General features: G+C 41.5%; 2 non-coding genes across 2 annotated transcripts; one reads left to right on the forward strand and one right to left on the reverse strand.

Annotated features, from left to right (window-relative positions):
- Window positions 1-8,428: 8,428 nt before the first annotated feature.
- LOC119948471 lies at window positions 8,429-8,566 on the reverse strand. The gene has a single exon (XR_005456864.1). It is a non-coding gene; the product is annotated as a small nucleolar RNA SNORA7 (small nucleolar RNA).
- A 7,307-nt stretch (window positions 8,567-15,873) lies between these two features.
- On the forward strand, window positions 15,874-16,011 carry LOC119948461. The gene has a single exon (XR_005456855.1). It is a non-coding gene; the product is annotated as a small nucleolar RNA SNORA7 (small nucleolar RNA).
- Window positions 16,012-22,198: the final 6,187 nt, after the last annotated feature.

Below are 22,198 nucleotides of genomic sequence, written 5' to 3' on the forward strand. Positions count from 1 at the left end.
AGCACTTCAAATGTGAGTTAGCAAATGATTTATTGTCCTTCTATCTACCATGAACCTTAAGCCATTTCAATTTTAAGCTGTTCACCTGGATGTCTATCTTAATTAGATTGTGCCAAAAAGGACAACTCCTTTTTTGTGAATTCATCTCCTTTGGACAAAATGTGTCAATCTGGTTGAGTGGAGAACTTTTCCACATTCCACACTTAGCGTATGTTGGGAATATGGCTCTTTAATCTCAGTGAATGAACAGATAAAAGAATCCAGTCAAATTCTGGGACTCTCTTTCTAGATAAAGAAGAATGAGGAGTGATTTTACCTCGAGGTTGTTCTAGCTAGATATTATTATTATTAGAATCTGAACTTCTATCTATGGAGTGCTTCCTATTTGAAAACATCACTGCTAATGCTGACATTTCATTTCTGAGAGAGGTTTTATGACTGAAAAAAATCTCTTCCACACCATACACAAGTAGGAATAATGGGGTACCTTTTCTAGTGTCTTTCCCAAGGGTGGGAAGCAATGTGTTCCTAGAGAAAGAGGAAGCAGCATGGCTTAGTGGAAAGAGCATGTGCTTGGGAATCAGAGGTCGTGGGTTCTAATCCATCCTCTGCCGCTTGTCAGCTTTGTGACTTTGGGCAAGTCACTTAACTTCACTGTGCCTCAGTTGCCTCATCTGTAAAATGGGGATTAAGACTGTGAGGCCTATGTGGGACAGGGACTGTGTCAAACCTGATTATCTTGTATCTATCTCAGTGCTTAGTACAGTGCCTGGCACATAGTAAGTGCCTAAAAAATACCATTTTTTTTAAAAAAGAGGCAGAATGGATGTTGATTAGTCAGAAGCTCTGGATGAATTCGTAGAAGTCAATCAATCAACCAATGGTATTTTCTGAGCACTTGCTGTGTGCAGAGCACTGTACTAAGCACTTGGGAGATTACAGCACAACAGAGTTGGTAGACATCTTCCCTGCCCACAAGGCACTTACAGTTTAGAGAGGCAGACAGACATTAAAATTAATTATGTATATGGATGTAAGTGCTGAGGGTGGGGTGAATATCAAGTGCTTAAGGTATTAGTTGGTAATTGAGTAAATGAAGGTTTGGGGGGGGGTTGTCACTGTTTTTTGGGTTTTTTTATGAAGAGGATGTAAAAGAGTTATTGTCCATGCTCCCAAAGTTTCAAGCAGCAACCTGAGAAGGAGCAGGAAGACCAGAGAGCCTCTTTTCCTTTTCCACGCTCCAGCCCCACTGTCACCACCATTGTGGCTCCCTGATCCCTTCCAGCCACTATGACCAAAAAGTGAGAATCTAATGGGTCTTGCCAGCCACCTTTGGGGAGGTGGGATGAACCTAAAATTTCTTGGGTGAGTGAAAAATGAAAGGAGCTAGAGGGAAGAAGTGAAAACAGAGAAAGGACAAGGAGAAGCTATAGGCATTAGCAATCAATTGGTGTCCATTTCCCCAAAGGACTAAATGAGAGGAAAGGGATGTGAATTGCAGCATGAGGAGAGAGCTTGGTTTGTAAGAACAATCTTCTTGACTGAAAGAAGGCTTACATCCCATAACAGGCTACCAAGAACTGTTTTCCTGGAATTCTTTAAAAATAGCATAGATGTCAGTCTCAAATTGTTTAGGTCTCTTCCAGTTCTACAGTCCTATGAACTAGTATTCCATCAGACATCATTTTCTCTATAAAATAAAAACACTCCACTCCTCTTAGCTCACATATGCCTGATATCTGTAATACTGAAAAATAAGGTTTAACTTGAAGTTCAAAAAACCCTCTGAATTTATCTCATTAAAATTCAGGATTATTTCAGAAATATCCTCAAATTTTTGCAACTAACCAGTTGAGAGGTGCTTTACTTAGAGTTTGCAGAACTGTCAAGTACAATCATGTGAATTTCTTCCCAGTTCAAGGTTGCAGACTTATAGAACATATCCAAACAACATAGTCCCATTTGTATTATCTCAAGGCATCTTATTTACTGTTGCTGATGTCCGTAAAAGAAAACATCAGTAGCGTCACTTGGCAGTCCTCCTCAGATAACACTGCCCTATATGAAATAACCCCAGTCCCTCTTGTTTGAGGATCATTTGTTTGGCATGAGAGGGAAAAAAATTCTCAGTTCCTCTCCTGCATTTATAATTTAAATTTGCCAATTCTTGTAGCATAGGATTTTCAACATGCATTTTTAGTGTCTTTCCTCCTTGATTTTTCTACAGACCTCCTTTTGGATGGTAGAATTAGTGAACAGATTTTTTTTTAAAAGGATAGGTTCATTTGTTTTCAGATTAGGTGGAAACAATGCAAAATTGAAATGCCAAAGATGAGATGCTAATATATGACACCAAGGGAATGTAGAGAACTCACCAAAACATTTTCTTGGAGAACTAACATCTCATGTATTTCTTGTTGCCTTATTTCTTTATCCTTTTGTTGCCTTATTTCTTTATCCTTTCTCAGCTTCTAGGTTACAGAAGTGAGGCCAATAAATTCATTAAGGACCGGCCCAGACATAGGTAGCTGTTCAGAGTGTGGTGGATCCAGGAAAAGGGGGAATCCATATAATTTCCAGGTGGGAAGCAAAGGTGGTTTTCTTAAATGAATGAATCAATCAATTGGATTTATTGAGCACTTACTATGGGCAGAGCACTGTACTAAGCACTTGGGAGAGTTCAAGCAGAAGCAGTGTGGCTCAGTGGAAAGAGCACGGGCTTGGGAGTCAGAGGTCATGGGTTCTAATCCCGGCTCCACCACTTATCGGCTGTGTGACTTTGGGCAAGTCACTTAACTTCTCTGGGCCTCAGTTACCTCATCTGTAAAATGGGAATTAAGACTGTGAGCCCCACGTGGGACAACCTGATCACCTTATATCCCCCCAGTGCTTAGAACAGTGCTTTGCACATAGTAAGTGCTTAAAAATGCCATTATTATTATTATTATTATTATTATTATTATTATTATTATTATTCAATACAACAGAATTAGTAGACACATTCCCTGGCCATAACAAGCTTACAATCTAGAGCGGGATACAGACAGGTGAACTGTAAGACTGGCTAGATAGGATGTTAGGAAGAAAGACATGCCAGAGAGAGTTCAGGAGACACTCTCACCACAAGAAATGCTGTAACACTGGGCGGGTATTACCCTAACAACAGTTAATCAATCAATTTGAGAAGCAGCGTGGCTCTGTGGAAAGAGCACAGGCTTTGGAGTCAGAGTTCATGGGTTCAAATCCCAGCTCTGCCTATTGTCAGCTGTGTGACTTTGGGCAAGTCACTTAACGTCTCTGTGCTTCAGTTACCTTATGTGTAAAATGGGGATTAAGACTGTGAGCACATGGCACACATGACTATGGCACAACCTGATCACCTTGTAACCTCCCCAGTGCTTAGAACAGTGCTTTGCACATAGTAAGCGCTTAATAAATGCCATAAAAATCATTCATATTTATTGAGTGCTTACTGTGTGCAGAATATTGTACTAAGCACCTGGGAGAGTACAGTACAACCAAATTACAATAATTCTAATAACTGTGGATTTTTAAAGCACTATCTACCAAGCATTGTGCTCAGTACTGGGGAGGTACAAGATAATCAAATCAGACACAGCTCCTGTCCCGGTCCCCAGTGTACAGATGAGGAAACAGGCCCAGAGAAGTCCAGTCCCAATCCTATGCACTTTTCACTAAGCCACGTGGAGACAACACTTAGTTAAGCCAGATGATGATTCTTGTCTGGGAATACAGGAAACTGGACTCTTGGAAATCTAGGACCACATTACCTGGTAGATAGTTCCTAAAGCACTAACTCAGTACTGCTTGGAGTTGAGCTACTGGCTTCAATGACTCAGAAGTCAGCAACATTGGAGAGTAATTTAGATTGTGCTATCTTAATGGAATGTATCGCTTGGGGTTCTAAGTGGTCCTACTAAGACTTAGTAAGACTTATACACGTTTGAGAGTGGGTATATCCATTGAGAAGCCTGTAATGGGGATGTGCTATCCAGTGCTTAGTACAGTGCCCAGCACTTAGTTCAGTGCCTGGCAAATAGTAAGAACTTAACAAATACCATTATTGTTATTAATATTGTACACACAAGGAGGGCATCCTGTTGAAAGGCTATTGATGCAGTCATTGCATCTATTTCTCTTTTCATCCTCTTAGTCTCTTTCCTTTGTTGTCCCTTATTATTTATTATTCTTCCATTTACTCATTTCCCATCATGTCCTTTTATTTCTCATCCCTTCTTCATTTTGTTTCTTTTTGTATTTAGCCCCTTCTCTGAAAGGCTCATCTCTTGTCACTAGGTGAGATTTAGGATGAACAGATAAGTTCCTGAAGAAATTTCCAGTCCTTGTGAGTCTCTGGACTTCTGTCCTTCCCCCACCCTTGGCTCCCCCACCTCGCTGGGATCAATGTTTCCTCATTCCCAGTACAGTTCCATTATCGCACTCCATGTCCCTTGCTGATTTCCCGGTGAAATATTGTCAGACTGAAGCAGTTCCTTCTGAGGGCCTCTGCCTTATGTGAAGACTGGCTTCTTGCAAATAGAAGATAGCAAAAGAGCTATCACAGTACAGGTGCTTAGTAAATTCCAGAGATTTCAGAGGATGCCTGAGGACTTGAGCCAATCCCCCATGCACTTCCCCCACCCCCCACCTCTTGTTTTAAAGCCCACTCTCTGGATAAGGTGGAGAGAAGGAAGATAACCTCTGCTTTGAGGCTGCCTGATCAATCTCTCCTTCTCCTGCCCAATTCCCTGTCTCTTCCCCTGCAGCCTCTCTTTAAATGTTTAACTGTATACAGTCCTTCTGGTGATATTAATTGATTAATTAATTAATGTTGGTATTTGTTAAGCGCCTACTATGTGCCGAGCACTTTTCTAAGCGCTGGGGGGATACAAGGTAATCAAGGTTGTCCCACGTGAGGCTCACAGTCTTCATCCCCATTTTACAGGTGAGGCACAGAGAAGTTAAGTGACTTGCCCAAAGTCACACAGCTGACAAGTGGTGGAGCTGGGATTCGATCCCATGACCTCTGACTCCCAAGCCCGGGCTCTTTCCACTAAGAAAGACTTCCCTAACAGCCCACTAAATAGAGAGTTCATAGAGAAATCTAATTATTTTGCTGCTGGTTCAGTCTTTGCCAGAAACCTAGAGTATCAGTAATTCACAGAAATAAAACTTGCTTTCTCCAAACAGATGAATGGTTGTACTGACATTATAAACATTTGAGTTTAGGAAGGGAGATTGGTTATCCAGTCGCGAATACTGTCTCCGACAGCGACAACAAGATGCTCGGAGGAACTGTGAGGAGCTAGGGAAGAAATACACCCCACCCAGATCTGCATTAACCAGGTCTAGGGGCCAACTGTCTAGCAAGGGGCCTCATGTGACCCACAACATAGATAATGTCATTCATAGAGATGCATGATGATGTGATTAGAGCAAAGATTTTAGTGTTAGCAACTCCTAAAAGAATAGTTTATTTAAGTTCTGTGTTGCCAATGAAAATCTTCGGTTTGTCAGCTGCGACTGACAAGCATGGTGCCAATGCAATCAAGAAAACAACTTTTTTGAGCTTGTGGGAAGGGAACGTGTCTGTCAACTCTGTTGTATTATACTCTCCCAAGTGCTTAGTACTGTGCTCTACACATGGTAAGTACTAAATAAATACCATTGATTGATTGATTGATTAATTTATTGATTGAGCAGAGGTTCTGAGAAGGTCATGAAAGAAGGAGGCAAAAGCAAAAACAGTTCCAGTTGCATAAACTAAGCTGCAAACAGCAAATACAATAGCACAATAAATATTTCTGTGTGCATGGGGTGATTGGATTTGTGGGTTCTGTGTACTGGTCTTTTTAGCCACCACAAACACACCTAGGTGAGCATAGGGGAAAACTATTTATGTTAAGCATTCAGTAGCCCAGTGTGTTTGGTAGCAGACACAGAGAAACAGTTATCTAGAAGGTACTTTGCCCACTCTTCAGAAGTAACCTGGAAATGGTAACATATTGTAGAAGCTTAGTATTCCATCCTCCTTTCCATCCTGCTGTAGCAGAGACTTTGCAGAGTAGAGTCCCAGGTGCTAGACTATAAGCTCCTTGAGGACAGGGGTCAAGTCTACCAACTCTATTGTACTCTCCCAAGCACTGAGGACAGTGCTCTGCCCACAGTAAGCATTCAATAAATACAAGTGATTGATTGATTAACCAGGGCTCTCTGGTCTAGAGGCCTGTTTACCAAGGTCGTAGGAAACAAGTTTTCCTCTCCCTTAAAAATTGATATGTTCAAACCTCTCCTCCCCTCTGCTGCCCACCGGATCTCCCTTGCCCTCTCCTTTGGTGCCTTCTATGCTGCCAGGCTTTCATTTGGCAGCTGTGAAGGAAAGACTGGGTATCGTTAAGATGCAGTTACAGACACAAGCCAAGTTGCCAGCTCTGACCATGGACTCAAACCCCCACTCATGCTACACAAAGAAAGCCTACATTTGCAACTCTTCCCAGCCGAGCACTGTCCTGTCCACCCTCTCCGCTGATTTCCCATGGTGTTTTTGTCTGTTTTGTATGTGGTTTTTTTAATGGTATTTAAGCATTCCCTATGTGCCTGACACTGTACTAAGTGCTGGGGTAGAGGATGCTAACCAAGTCAGACAGAGTCCCTGTCCCTCATGGGGCTCAGTCTTAATTCCCATTTACAGAAGAGGGGACTGAGGCACAGAGAAGTGAAGTGACTTGCCCGAGGTCACACTGCAGACAAGTGGCAGGGCCGGGATTAGAACCCAGGTCCTTCTGATTCCCAGGCCCGGGCTTAATCTACGATCTCTCCCCCTCTCCCCCTCGTCCCCCTCTCCATCCCCCCGTCTTACCTCCTTCCCTTCCCCACAGCACCTGTATATATGTATATATGTTTGTACATATTTGTTACTCTATTTATTTATTTATTTATTTTACTTGTACATATCTATTCTATTTATTCTATTTTGTTAGTATGCTTGGTTTTGTTCTCTGTCTCCCCCTTTTAGACTGTGAGCCCACTGTTCGGTAGGGACTGTCTCTATATGTTGCCAACTTGTACTTCCCAAGCGCTTAGTACAGTGCTCTGCACACAGTAAGCGCTCAATAAATACGATTGATGATGATGATGATGAATATAGGGGAAGATTGGGAGTATAGGTGGCACAATGTTTGATTACTCCAGTTGCTTCAGCTGGGTAGAGAAGCAGCATGGCCTAGTGGATAGAACACAGACTTAGGAGTCAGAAGGACATGGGTTCTAATCCTGGCTCCATCTCTTGTCTGCTGAGTGACCTTGGGCAAGTGACTTCACGTCTCTTTGCCTCAGTTCCCTCATCTGTAAAATGGGGATTAAGACTGTAAGCACTATATGGGACAAGGACAGTATCCAACCTGATTACCTTGTATCTACCCCAGCGCTTAGAACAGTGCTGGACACATAGTAAGTGCTTAACAAATACCATCCCCATCATCATCATCATCGTTATTATCAAGGAACTTGTGTTCATGGGCCTGGATGGAAACAGCCCCATCCAGTGTAGCCCCCCAGTAAAAACAGCTATTGGCAATGTCACTCTCTGTCTTGGGGGCAGTTCATGGGGATAACTGTCATCAGGATGTCATGCTTTGGCAGTTACCGTATCTTCCACTTTCTTTATTAGCATTGTATCAAGATACATGGGTATTTTTCCATTCCAGAACTTCCTTGAGGGAATTCCAAAATAGTCCAGGAGGCAAGATTTCCTTTCCTTGGCAACATGTATGATTTATAGCTATAATAAATCCAACTCCACTGAAACACACATCGTTTCAAAGAAAGTGTTATCAAGTCCCATCTTAAAACAGCAGAAATCCGACCTTGAAAATGAAATGATGCGAGAGACCAACGATAGCATTTCTCTAATGACCTACTCAGGACAAGAACCCTGGGTCCTTCTTTTTATCAGTATCCACCACCGTTCTCTTTAAAAGAACACAAAGGGGTAAGTAGACTGGTAAACATAGCAGGGAATGAGATTTCAGTCGGACTGAAAGGGGAAAGAGAAAGCAAGAGAGTGCTTTCAGAAATGAAACAGTTCTAAAAGCAAAATTGAGCAGGGCCATTAGAACTACAGTATATTCGTTGAGTTTGCAATTAATTGAAATTTCAATTGAGTCAAAAGCACTTTGACATGTCTTTTCTTATGCTGTCGATTTGTCTCCGCCCCATAGCGAAACCATGGATGCATCGCTCCCAAAATGCCCCACCTCCATCTGCAATCATTCTGGTAGTGTATCCATAGAGTTTTCTGGGTAAAAATGCAAAAGTGGTTTACCATTGCCTCCTTCCATGCAGTAAATTTGAGTCTCCACCTTCGACTCTCTCCTATGCTCCTGCTGTCCAGAACAGGTGAGTTTTGACTTGTAGTAGATTGCCTTCCACTCACTAGCCACTGCCCAAGCTAGGAATGGAATGAATATGCCTCTGCTTGACTCTCCCTCCTGTAGTCAAACCTGGTAGAGTACTGGAAACTCTTCAGGTGCGACCCTGATAGGGGCTTTGAAGATTAGCTGAACTTAAATTTAGAACATAATGTTCAGGTCCAGAGGGGTGGTAGAGCAAAATCTACTCAGAACATTTTCAAAGAAATGACTCTGATCTGCTCATTGAAATCTCTTGCTATGCTGGATCGTCTCTGCACCGAACCTTAGACCTACAAGCTGGAGTGGATCATGGCTCTTGGACCCAAAATCCTACATCCAAATCCAGCCTGACCAAGTTTCAGAGCTTCTATGCTGCAGCAGGCTCAGAAGAGGACTAGTCCTGGCAAAAGTACAGGATGCAATACGCTTGTACAAAAGAATCAAGAACAGGACCTAACTAAATCTGTGAATCAAAAGCAGTTACCTAGCATTTACATGGCATTGTTCAGAGATTCTGTGTGCTTTCCTGAGGTGGAAATTAGCTAAAGCGTTTCCAGATGCGTCAAATAATAATCTGGAAGAATGTGGAAAAAGAGGCAACGTGGCCTGTTGGATAGAGCACGGGCCTGGGCGTCAGAAGGACCTGGGTTCTAATCCCAGCTCTGCCACTTTTTTTTTTTAATGACATTTATTAAGCGCTTACTATGTGCAAAGCACTGTTCTAAGCGCTGGGGAGTTTACAAGGTGATCAGGTTGTCCCACACAGGGCTCACAGTCTTAATCCCCATTTTACAGATGAGGTACCTGAGGCCCAGAGAAGTTAAGTGACTTGCCCAAAGTCACACAGCCGACAAGTGGCGGAGCTGGGATTTGAACCCATGACCTCTGACTCCGAAGCCCAGGCTCTTTCCACTGAGCCATGCTGCTTCCCTTGTCTGCTGTGCGACCTTGGGCAAGTCACTTCAAGTCTCTGGGCCTCAGTTACCTCATTTGTAAAATGGGGATTAAGACTATGAGTCCCATATGGGACAGGGACCCTGTCCAACCTGCTTAGCTTATATCTACACCAGCATTGAATACAGTGCCTGTCACACGTTAAGTGCTCAACATATACCATTTTAAAAAAAGAAAAGGTCACAGTGATGATCAATATAATCATGATAAACGGGTATTTATGTAACACTTTGTTTTCAATATGGTTTATTCTTGTGACATTTGGGGTTCCCCAGTTCTACCTTAACCAGGAAAACCCCAAGGAACCAATGGGTTGACAGCTCTTGGACCTTTGGCTTTACCCAAAAACCCTCAGAGTCTTTCCCTTCCCACGACAGGGGTAATTTCAGAAGCTTCTCCCTGAGTACCCCAAATCTAATCCCCAAATCATGCTTCCACCACCACCTTGACTTTAAAATTAAAAGCACCTCAAAGGCAAAGGTATCTTTGGGGTGTCAGTCAGCACATCACATCTTCTAGAGACCTGATGGTGCTCAATCAGAGAGGGGTTTGGGCAATCTCCCCTCTCACTTTGTACTGTAGAATAGCATGTCCCATCTAAGCGCTTAGTACAGTGCTCTGTACACAGTAAGCACTCAATAAATACAATTGAATGAATCTGTAACTCTGGCTGTTCTTATAGATGACAAAGGATCCTCTCGTGTTATACTATAGGTAGCTTTAATATTAATTTACACAGAGCATACAATATGAATTTCTTCATTATAGTAACAACAGAAGCAGAAATCCTGACTAAAACTGTCTTCCCATAGATTAGACAATTACTAAGACCTTAATTTACTAGAGTTCAACCCTGGGATAGCACCCCTTTCTCATCATCTTCAAGAAGGCATGAATTGGGCCAACCTGAATTCACCTGCAGCTTGCAGTATCACTTATCACATCCTGGATCTCAGGACACCATCCGTACTCTAATCAATCAATTAATGGTATTTATTGAGCACTTACTATGCGCAGACCACTGTACTAAGTGCTTGTTCTAGCCTTATAAACAGTAGGGCTAAAGGAGGACTGGAGCCCTCCTGTCAGTTCTACCTTCATATCATCACCAAAATCTTCACTTTCTCCTTCATGCAAATGTTATCACGTTGATTCAAGCACTTATCCTATCCCAACTTGATTACTACATCAGCCTCCTCGCTGATCTTTCTGCTTCCTGTCTCTCCCCACTTCAGTCCATACTTCACTCTGCTGCCCGGTTCATTTTTCTAGAGAAATTCAGTCCGTGTCCCCCACTCCTCAAGAACTTTCAGTGGCTACCCATCCACCTCCGCACCGAACGGGAACTTCTTGCCATTGGCTTTGAAGCACTCAATTACCTTGTCCCCTCCTATTTTACCTCACTGAATTTGTACTACAACCCATCATGCTCACTTTGCTCCTCTAACACCAAGCTATTCACCGTATCTTGACCTCATCTATCTTGCTGCCGACCCCTCACCCATGTCCTGCCCCTGACCTGGAATTCCTGCCCCCTTCATATCTTGCAGATCACCACTCTCCCCACCTTCAAAGCCTTATTAAAATCACATTTTCTTCAAGAAGCCTTCCCCAATTAAGCCCTCATTTTCCTTATGCTCTCACCCTCGATCATGCACTTGGATTTATACCCTTTGTTCACTGCACCATCAGCCCTAAAGCCCTACACCCTCTAGACCGTAAGCTCCTTGTGGGCAAGAAACATGTCTACCAAACCTGCTATATCGCACTCTCCCGAGCACTTAGTACAGTGCTCTGCTCATAGTAAGTGCTCAATAAATACTATTGATTTATTAATTGAGCCTAAATATTTTATCTTCTGCACCCATTTTGATTTTAAAACCTCCTCTTCCTGGTGGCTAGCTCATGCCCTTTCCACTCTGATTGGCTCTCTTTCAGATTATCCAATAGGAGATATTTAATACCTAATGTAAGTTATCCTGTGTGGATTCTGTTCCTCCATCTTCTCTTTGATTTGGGGGCAGTCTGGCCTTGTCAATAAACTTGTCTTTAGGAGAAAACAGATTTCTCTGGATTTTATATTGTTTCTTCCTGTACCTTACTCTCTGTAATTCCCTGTAACAAGGAAGGACCTTTTACTATTTCCACTGCCTGTGTGGGAATAGTCTTTACAACTCACTTCTAATTCACTCCTAATCAGTGATTGATTTTCTGCTTCCCAGAGACTTGAATCAATATCTGTTCCCATAACTACTATGCGGATGATACCCAAATCTATATCTCTAGCCCTGACCTCTCTCCCTCTCCGCAGTCTCACATTTCCTCCTGCTTTTAAGACATCTCTACTTGGATATCCTCCTGTTACCTCAAGCTTAGCATGTCCAAAACTGAACTTCTTATTTTCCCACCAAACTCTGTCCTCTCCCTGACTTTCCCAACACTGTAGATGACACCACCATCCTTCCTGTTTCACAAGCCCACAAACTTGGCATTATCCTTGACCCCCCTCTCTCATTCAACCCACATATTCAATTCATCACTAAATCCTGTCAGTTCCACCTTCATAACCTCATTAAAATCTACCCTTTTTTCTCCATCCAAACTGCTACCACATTAATACAATCACTTAACCCCTCCTGCCTTGATTGATGTATCAGCATCCTTGTTCACCTCCCAGCCTCCTGTCTCTCTCCATTCCAGTTCATACTTCAGTCTGCTGCCTGGATCATTTATCTACAAAAGTGTTTAGAACATGTTTCCCCACTTCTCAAGGAACTCCAGTGGTTGTCCATCCACCTCCATGTCAGACAAAAACTCCTCACCATTACCTTTAAAGCACTCAATCACCTTGCCTTCTCCTACCTCATCTCCCTACTCTTCTACTACAACCCAACCCACAAGCTTCTCTTCTCTAATGCTAACCTTCTCACTGTACCTCGATTTCGCCTAATTCTCTGCCGAACCCTAGCCCACATCCTGCCTCTGGCCTGGAATGTCCTCCCTCCTCAAATCTAACAGATATTTACTTTCCCCTCCTTCAAAGCCTTATTTAAGGCACATCTTGTCCAAGAGGCCTTCTACAACTAAGCCCTCCTTTCCTCTTCTCCACTCCCTTCTGCATTGCCCTGACTTGCTCCTTTATCTCCTCTCCCAGCCCCAAAGCTCTTATGCGCATATCTGTAATTTATTTATATTAATGTCAGTCTCCCCCTCTAGACTGTAAGCTCATTGTGGGAAGAGAAGGTGTCTGTTTATTGTTATATTGTGCTCTCCCAAGTGCTTAGTACAGTGCTGTGCACACAGTAAGCGCTTAAATACGATTGAATGAATAGTACCCTCAAAAGTGGGTTCTGTCCCGATCCCTCATGGGGGTCACAGTTTTAGTCCCCATTTTACAGAAAAGGTAACTGAGGCCTAGAGAAGATAAGTGATTTCCCCAAGGTCACACAGCAGAGACATGGCAGAGCCAGGATTAGAACCCAGGTCCTTCTGACTCACAGGCCTGTGCTCTATCCTCTAGGCCATGCTGCTTCTCAATACATTTTGATAAATATATTTGATCAAAATATTTTATTTCACCTTCTAAATACATTTTGGTAGCTATAAATATGGACAAGCGCCACACCAGAGTAGTAGCAGGAGGATTCCTAGGGGTCATCATTGCCACCAGAGCCACTTCACTACTGCCTCGTGGTGCTCAGAGTGGCAGGTGCTCAGAGGTGGAGTTTGTCTTGAGTCTGGCCAGCTGTATGCGTAACAGCCACCATTCCTCCCTCTCCCTGAACATCAGCTCTTCACCACTCTGGATCTGTCAGCAAATGAGTTTGGAATCAGATATTTTGTATCTTGTACTTGTACTTTCCAAGCACTTAGTACAGTGCTCTGCACACAGTAAGCGCTCAATAAATGCGATTGAATGAATGAATGAATGAATGAATATTTTTATTCCAGTTGTTTGTAAAGTGTTCTCAGCATTGCTACCCAAAGGTATGCAATTAGCAAGCACAATTTTTAGATTTGTGAATACCATGAGGGACAGGAACTGGGTTCAATTTTTGCCTGGGAATTTTTTCCATCACTTAGTACAGTGCTCTGCCCATAGTAAGTGCCTAATAATAATCATCATCATAGTGGCATTTGTTAATCAATCAATCAATCAATCGTATTTATTGAGCGCTTACTATGTGCAGAGCACTGTACTAAGCGCTTGGGAAGTACAAATTGGCATCACATAGAGACAGTCCCTACCCAACAGTGGGCTCACAGTCTAAAAGGGGGAGACAGAACAGAACCAAACATACCAACAAAATAAAATAAGTAGGATAGAAATGTACAAGTAAAATAAATAAATAAATAAATAAATAAATAGAGTAATAAATATGTACAACCATATATACATATATACAGGTATATACATATATACAGGTTAAGCACTTATGTGTCATACACTGTACTAAGAGCTGGGGTTTATACAAGGTAATTGGGTTGGACACAGTCCCTATCCTACATAGCACTCACAGTGTTAATCCCCATTTTACAGATGAGGTAACTGAGGCATGGAGAAGTGAATATGTTGCTCAAGGTCATATAGCAGACGAGTAGCAGAGCTGGGCTTGCAACCCAGGTCCTTCTGACTCTCAGGCCTGTGCTCTATCCACTAGGCCATGCTGCTAATAAATACTATTACTCCTACTACTACTAGTAATGCCACAAGTAAAGGTTAATGATTGTACTAAAGTTTTTTTCCTATTATTGAAAACCGATCAAGATACCCGTTCTCTACCTTTCTCTTTTCCTTATTTAAATAGAAAAAAAAATCGGATAGGAAATGCGAAATGTAAAATATGCTTCCCAAGTACAGATGGCTTTCCATTTTTAATGGCTTCAGTGTCATCCATTCCAGAACAAGTAAATTAAATAAAACAATATAATGCTATCAGGACACCTTGGTGAAAAATAAATGAACACCAAAGATTACAATAAGTGGAATCCAAATAAATTTGGGTTTCATAAAAAAGTTAGCAAGCAATCAGTGATATTTATTGAGTGCTTACTACGTGCAGAGCACTGTACTTAGCACTTGGGAGAGTACAACACAACAGAATTTGCAGACACATTCCCTGCTTATTGTGGTAATGACCTAATTTTGTGGTTTTCCTAATTTCCAATTGCATACACAAAAATTAAAACTGAATAAACCTCAAAAATTCACACTGAAGTAAAAATACATACATTATTTTTCATTTGAAAAGCAAACACAGCTAAAACAGTTTAAGCATAAAAAAGATATTAAGTAGCTCATTGTAGGGGAAAAAAAATGTATTGGTTAACTTGTTCAAGTCCCAACTTGTCCAGGGAATAAAAATCCTTGGAGATATGAAAGAAATAATAACAATATTATTAACGATAATAATAGTATTAATGGTAGTGATAAATAAACTAAAAATTACCCTGATTTATTGAGGCATTGGAGAGCCAGCATGAAAGCTCAAATACTTTACTTGGACAATGATGAGTTTGCCTCTCTGTCCCTTAACTTAATTTCCCTTTGCCTCTTGCTTTCCAGGAAAAAAAAAGGTCTTTGTGGGCTTGAATCAGTGATGAGACACAAAAAACCTGTTACCACATTATGGTCATACCTTATACCTTCTTCTTTCTTCTCTCCTCTTTTCTTTCTACCTTTTTAATCCTCCTCCCCTCATTGCTAGACTTAATTCTTATATGACCCACATAATGGCCTCACACCTGATTTCTTGTTACAAAATCTATGAAAAAAGTGGTACAGTTATGCAAGTTGATTCGCTAAGTTTAAGAGGAATCATTACATGCATTATATGCATTTGGATTGAAAATTAATGGTGCTTTACTGGCCTCATGGCACTTGATCTTCAGAGGCAGTTTCCCAATGACTGAATGATTTTTCTTTGAATGTAAAACTGCTATTTTATTAAAAAGGTATAGCTGGTATTGCTCATCTCTCCTTAGGGAAACTCAGTATCATGCTACTTAATGGATTCTAATCATTCTTCAAACTAATTTACATTGCTGACTAGTGATTCTATAAACTTACACAAATAATGCTTTTAGTGGGAGTGGGGAGGAGGTATTTTCTGTACTAGGTTGAAAATAAAATGGCTAGAAAATAAAGCTATTCAAATACTGTGAGAATAAAAAGCAAGCTAATCTGGTCTATCCAGGTTTTCAGTCACTGGGTACATATTCCTTGGCAGTGAAAGGCTGTTTTGTATTTGTGGGCCAGAGGAGAAATTTGAAAAAGAGGGAAGTATGCAAATTTTGTACGATTTAAATTTTGAAAAGTGTCTCCTCATTCCTTTGATGCTTAAGATATACGCTCCATGATTATGGCATTTTCCTTCTGAATTCCATACAATAATTTAGTAAGAAATCACTGATACCCATGCGAACAGCAATACTTGTAGTCTAACCACAATGTTGATTGCAATTTTTGTAATCCTCTTGTAATAGACCCCTCTCAGGGTCCCGTCTGAAGAGTTTCCAGTACTCTACCGGTCTCGACTATGGGAGGGAGAGTCAAGCAGAGGGATATTCATTCCATTCCTAGCTTGGGCGGTGGCTAGTGAGTGGAAGGCCATCTGCTATAAGTCAAAAACTCCCCTTTGCTGGGCAGCAGAGGTATGGGGGCGAGTCGAGGGCGGAGACTCAAATTTACCGTGTGGAAGGAGGCAATGGTAAACCACTTCTGTATGTTTACCAAGAAAACTCTATGGATACAATACCAGAACGACTGCAGATGGAAGTGAGGCATTATAGGAGAGATGCGTCCATGGTGTCACTATGGGTCGCAGATGACTTGACAGCATAAGACAAGACAAGAAAAGATTCTCCCAAGCACCTTAGTACAGTGCTCTGCACACAGTAAGTGCTCAATAAATACGACTGGCTGAATGAATGAACCCACTCTGTGCATCTTGTCTATCCCATGCCTGACCCCTTGCCCACATCCTCCTTTGGGCCTATAAGTCCCTCCCCCTTCATATTAGGCAGTTTACCACTCTCCCCACCTTCAAAACCCTCCTAAAATTATACCTCCTCCAACAGTCTTTCCCTGATTAAGCCCTTATATCACCTATCTGCCCTTCCCTTAGCATCAACTAGTCACATAAAACTTGGTAATACTAATGTCGGTGTTATTCGTTAATTGCCTACTATATGCCAAGCACTGTACTATGTGCTGGGGAAAATACAAGATAATCAGGTCCCACCTGGGGCTCAAAATCTAAGAAGGAGGAAGAACAGGTATTGAATCCCCATTTTATCAATCAATCAGTCATATTGAATGCTTACTGTGTGTAGAGCACTGTATGCTTGGGTGAGTATGATACAACAATATAACAGACATATTCCCTGCCTGAGGGACCTGAGGCACAGAGAAGTGAATGATGATGATAATGATGGTAGTTGTTAAGCATTTACTATGTGTCAAGTGCTGTTCTAAGTGCTGGGGTAATTACAAGCTAATCAGGTTGGACACAGTCCTTGTCCCACATGGGGCTCACAGCCTTAATTCCCATTTTAAGGATGAGGTAATTGAGGCACAGAGAAGTGAAATGACTTGCCCACAGTCACACAGCAGACACGAGGTGGAGTTGGGATTAGAGCCCAGGTCCTCAGAATCCCAACCGTGCTCTTTTCACTACCAACTCTACCACTACCATGTCTACCAACTCTCTTATATTGTACTTTCCCAAGCACTTAGTTCAGTGTTCTGCACACAGTCAGCGTTCAATAAGTGCCAATGATTGATTTATCTACCCCAGTGCTTAGTACAGTAATTGGCACATAGTAAAAGCTTAACAAATATTATCATTTGTTATTAATGATAACCATAATAATAATAATAAGATTGAGTACGTGGTATAGTATGGCCTAAAATGCTAAAAATATGAATATTTGTTCCCAGAAGGCACATTTAGCTAAAAATAGGAATTAGCTATTTGCCCCAATATAGTTATGCACTTTACATTCTTACCAAAGATGGAACTAAGAAAATATTGTCACCTATCCTGGATCCATGGCAAATTAGTGACAACTTTTATCAAGCAGTTTTGTTTCCAAATGTTGCGTTGTGACTTGCTAAGAATGGTATTAGTCTTGCCAGAAAGCTCTTGGTTTTGCTTGTCTCCACATTTATGTTTCTACAGCAATATGGGCTCCATTATCATTCAGAAGCGCGAAAGGATTATCTGAAAAGATATGCATTTCAAATGAAGTTGATTAGTCCTGCTGCTAATAACAAGAAAGAAATTATTTGGGTTTACTCTAAAAGTTTGGGTTTTATTTCATGGGATTGGAGTCAGAGTTATGGTTATAGCATGCAGAAGGGAATGGGAAAGGGATGGAAAAGTGAATGATAGGAAATTGTCTGCTGTGGGACTTTGGGCAAGTTACTTAACTTCTCTGTGCCTCACTTACCTCATCTGTAAAATGGGGATTAAGACTGTGAGCCCCATGTGGGACATGCACTCTTTCCAATCTTATTATGCTGTACACCAGTGCTCAGAATAATTCTTGGCACATAGTAAGTGCTTATCAAATACTATAAAAAATTTTCTTTTTAGTTGGCCAAATTCCCTGCTACCAGGTTGGGGCCAGTAGGGGACTTAGGTCTCACTGTCTTTCCCTTCTCCAAGACCCATTAACCACAATGGCACCTAAGCCTGACTCCTGCAGGACATACGATTTTAAGATACTGCATATCAGGGAGGGAGAAAAACACAAAGATGCTGTTTTAAGGGATTCTGAAGAGATTCTGAACATTTGTTCAAATGTTGATATCTTTGGTTGTTAGTTATGTCCATATTTGTTTTCTGCTGATCACAAACTACTTAATGAACAGGGAGAATCTTCAATGTATATCTCCTTTGTATATTCTCAAAAGTCTAGTAGTGTTAATAAATAAGAAATGCTATGTGCAGAGCACTGAACTAAGTGCTTGGGAAAATACAATATACTAGAGTTGGTAGATGTGATCCCTGCCCACAATGGACTGATAGTCTACAGGGGGAGACAGACATTGAAATAAATTGCAGATAGAGGAAATAATAGAATATAAGGATTTTTCACAAGTGCTGGAGGGTTGGGGTGATTATAATTAATAAATAGTAATAGTATTTATTAAGCATGAACCATGTGGAATCTATGAATTTGCTGAGGGGAATGAAAAGAAACAGTTGTCCTCATTAAGAGTCTATAACCAGAGGGCAGTTCAGGGGATCTGACAGGTGCTACTGGTGGGAGGCATGGGGAGGATCCATAGAGTTGATCACTTTGGCCCCTATTCAGAAAGGAGTATAAAGCAGCTGCTCTTGCTGATTGAGGGATTCTGCAGTGGAGGACTTGCCCTGACTTCCTGCTAAGAAGGGAAGTCTCAGACCCAAGAGGGAGTCAGGTATTGAAGGACATTCCTGCCCAGAGACCAATAAGGGAATGGACCACAACAGATGCATCTGGCATATTTCAATCAATTGAGCAACTAATCAACCATATTTATTGAGCACTTCCTGTGTCCAGAGCACTGTACTAAGCACTTGGGAAGCAGCATGGCTCAGTGGAAAGAGCACGGGCTTTGGAGCCAGAGGTCATGGGTTCAAATCCCGGCTCTGCCACTTGTCAGCTGTGTGACTATGGGCAAGTCACTTAACTTCTCTGTGCCTCAGTTCCCTCATCTGTAAAATGGGGATGAAGACTGTGAGCCCCACGTGGGACAACCTGATCACCTTGTATCCCCCCAGTGCTTAGAACATTGCTTTGCACATAGTAAGCGCTGAATAAATGCCATCATTATTCTTATTATTAACAGTATAACAGACACATTCTCTGACCACAGTGAGCTTACATTTTGGAGGGGAAGAGTGACAGTAACATAAATAAATAAGTTACGTATATGTACATTAATGCTCTGGGGTTGGAAGTTGGGGATGAATAAAGGGAGCAAGTCAGGGTGACGCAGAAGAGAGTGGAAGAAAAGGAAAAGAGGGCTTAGTCAGGGAAGGCCTTTAGCAGGAGATGTGCCTTCAATAAGGCTTTGAAGGAGGGGAGAGTAATTGTCTGTCAGATATGAAGAGGAAGGCCATTCCAGGCCAGAGGCAGGATATGGGTGATGGGTCAGTGGCTAGACTGAGGTATAGTGAGTAGGTAAACATTAGAGGGGCAAAGTATGTGGGCTGGGTTGTAGTAAAAATAGTGAGGTTACCCCAGATTGATGAGTGAGATGGTCAGCTGCCCAAAAGAAAGGTTAGTCAAGGCCTCACTAGAGCAGGAAAGGGGGATCACTAAACGTGGTTGGCTTACACTCACTCAAATGGGAAGAAAGGACGGCCCACGTTCTCGCCTGTTCCGCCGTCGACCTCCGGCCCACGTCCTTCCCCTGGCCTGGAATGCCCTCCCTCCACACATCCGCCAAGCTAGCTCTCTTCCTCCCTTCAAAGCCCTACTGAGAGCTCACCTCCTCCAGGAGGCCTTCCCATAGTGAGCCCCCTTTTTCCTCTCCTCCTCCTCTTCCCCCCACCCTACCTCCTTCCCCTCCCCACAGCACCTGTATATATATATTTGTACAGATTTATTACTCTATTTCTTTTACTTGTACATATTTACTATTCTATTTTGTTAATGATATGCATATAGCTTTAATTCTATTTGTTGTGACGATTTTGACACCTGTCTACATTCATTCATTCAATCGTATTTATTGGGCACTTACTGTGTGCAGAGCACTGTACTAAGCGCTTGGGAAGTACAGGTTGGCAACATATACAACATCTACATGTTTTGTTTTGTTGTCTGTCTCCCCCTTCTAGACTGTGAGCCTGTTGTTGGGTAGGGACCGTCTCTACTTGTTGCCGACTTGTACTTCCCAAGCACTTAGTATAGTGCTCTGCACACAGTAAGCGCTCAATAAATACGACTGAATGAATGAATGTGCAAAACACTACTAAATCCTGGGAATGAATGCGTGGGTGGGAATTAGACATGGTGCTCATAATCTATGTATACAAAAAGAGGGGAAATTGGCAGCAGATACAGAAGTAGAAATGAAACAAAAAACACAAACAATATCAAAGACAAATAAATTTTATTATTAATTATTAATAATCAGAAGATGGTAACAACCTATATAGAAATAAAGTCCTCTGATATAAAGAGATTTAAAGAACAGCTTCTAAACTTTACATAATTAGCACCATCGATTGCAAGAATTATACTTTGTCCAACATTCCTCCCAGAAGATCAAGCAACATTAATCTTAGAATGTCTTGGTGACATTCAAGCAAGCTATCATCTGAAACAATAAAGAAATGAAAAAGTCTCTTACACGTGTGCACACACACACACAGAGTAATTATTCTGACAGTAGAACCCAGGTCATCTGACTTAACAGCTAACACTCTAACTAGGAAGCAGTAGCTCTCTTTCTAGATGTTTTTGTCATGCAGATCAAGGGTTAATTAACCTCTAGTAAGTCTTTCTTTAGGTAAATGGTGTGATGAAGTAAATGGATCTGTTGATACAATCATTACGAACAGGTGTGTCTGAGTTCATGCTCTGTGCTTGTGTGCTGTACATATGTGTGTGTCTCCACTTAAAAATGTGCAAGACCATCAAAGTCTATGTCTGTCCATTTGCATAGTCTGTCTGAAAGTCACATCTTAGTAAACCAAGGTTATCTGTTCGTCATAGCTATAATAGTTCTTGGAATCATGCATACCTAAAACATTCTGGTCCCAAAGCATGTTTCTATAACAATGCATAATATTCGTCACCTACTTTCTTTAGAAGTCGTTGGTAAAGATTAATTATAATATGATTATAGAACAATTTAAGCAATCCTAAAAGAGGTGACTGTGAGCCCTATTTGAGACCTGATTATCTTGTATGTATCTCAGCACGTAGTGCAGTGCTTGGCCTACAGTAAGTGCTTAACAAATACCACAAGTATCGTGACTATTATTATTCTTAATAAAGAGAGCTGAGCTGACAAAGAATGGCAAACTGGGAAAGGGTACAACATTAATTGTGGCGTACCTCCTGGAAGAAGGAACTTTTTTGAAAGACTTTGAAGGAAGGGAGAGATGTAGTTTGAAGCACCTCAGGAGAGTGGACTTCCCACTTGGGAGAAAAGGTTTGAGTCATGTGTTGGTGGTGGGAGAATAGAGAGCCAAGGACATTTAGGAGGGTTTGCTTGTGAGGAAGAAAGGCAACAAGATAAAGTGAAGCAGGAGAAGAGAAGAGTTAGGTAAAAGAGAGCCTGTGACAGAGACACTTGAACCCAAGAGTAAAGACTGCTAGGAAGGATAAGGAGAGCTAATGGAGAGTTGAAGAAAGAAGTTCTCTGTTTTAGAAAACTAATAACGTACAGCTGTATACAAGGATGACTTCCACATGGTGACTCCCTGAATATATCTTTAGAAGTTATGGATTTCATGTCTTTTAAATGGTGACTGTTTCCAAGTGTATTTTTGGTAGCACTGCTAAATCTCTGTCACCTGGACCCTATTTGATGTTTAACAATGTTTTGACCATTCCATATCTAAAAAGATACATTATTGAATGCCTGAATGCAAATTTTCAAAATGTACTGGGAGAGGAAAAATGATCAGGGCTTTATAGGAATAGAATTCAACTCTGGCAAATATCAGGATTAGAGTGATGTGTGGGAAGAACTTATTTTTTCTCCTGGGCAAAGTTTGTTGGGTTTTTTTTGCTGAGATTCAAATACTGTATGAGAAGATTCGTAAGCAATTCCTAACGGTTGTCTGACTTTGAAATGCTGT

The sequence above is a fragment of the Tachyglossus aculeatus genome, chromosome X4 (assembly GCF_015852505.1).
Source record: "Tachyglossus aculeatus isolate mTacAcu1 chromosome X4, mTacAcu1.pri, whole genome shotgun sequence".
Lineage (NCBI taxonomy): Eukaryota > Metazoa > Chordata > Mammalia > Monotremata > Tachyglossidae > Tachyglossus > Tachyglossus aculeatus.